Source organism: Arachis duranensis, chromosome 9 (genome assembly GCF_000817695.3).
Source record: "Arachis duranensis cultivar V14167 chromosome 9, aradu.V14167.gnm2.J7QH, whole genome shotgun sequence".
NCBI classification, from domain to species: Eukaryota; Viridiplantae; Streptophyta; class Magnoliopsida; order Fabales; family Fabaceae; genus Arachis; species Arachis duranensis.
The window spans coordinates 89,182,570-89,183,428 of NC_029780.3; positions in this window are offsets into that span (position 1 = coordinate 89,182,570).

Consider the following 859-nt stretch of genomic DNA (forward strand, 5'->3'; position numbering starts at 1 on the left):
TGGAGGCACAAGTGGGCTAGCTGAGTAAGAAAGTCATTGAAACTCCTCCCAGTATTCTCCCAAGCAATACAGAAGAGAATCCAAAAAGAGAGTACAAGGCCATTGATATTATCAAAATGGTTGAATCCAAAGAGGAAGGGGAGGACGTGAATCCCAATGAGAAAGACCTCATGGGACGTCCCCCAGACAGGAAGGAGTTCCCTATTGAGGACCTAAAGGAATCTGAGGCTCATATAGAGACCGTAGAGATTCCACTAAATCTCCTTCTGCCATTCATGAGCTCTGAAGACTATTCCTCCTCAGAAGAGGATGAAGATGTAACTAGAGAGCAAGTTGCTCAATATCTAGGAGCTATCATGAAGCTGAATGCCAAGTTGTTTGGTAATGAGACTTGGGAAGGTGAATCCCCCTTGCTCATTAGTGAACCAGATACATGGATTCAGAAAACTTTACCTCAAAAGAGACAAGACCCTGGTAAATTCTTAATACCCTGTACTATAGGCACCATGACCTTTAACAAGGCTCTATGTGACCTGGGGTCAGGCATAAATCTTATGCCACTCACTATAATGGAGAAACTAGGGATCATTGAGGTACAGCCTGCCTTATTCTCATTACAATTGGCAGACAAGTCAGTAAGACAACCTTATGGATTAGTAGAGGACGTGTTAGTAAAGGTTGAAGGCCTTTACATCCCTGCTGATTTCATAATCTTAGACATCAGGAAGGAAGAAGATGAATGCATCATCCTTTGAAGACCCTTCCTAGCCACAGCAGAAGCTGTGATTGATGTTAGCAGAGGAGAATTAGTCCTTCAATTGAATGGGGACTACCTTGTGTTTAAAGCTCAAGGACCTTC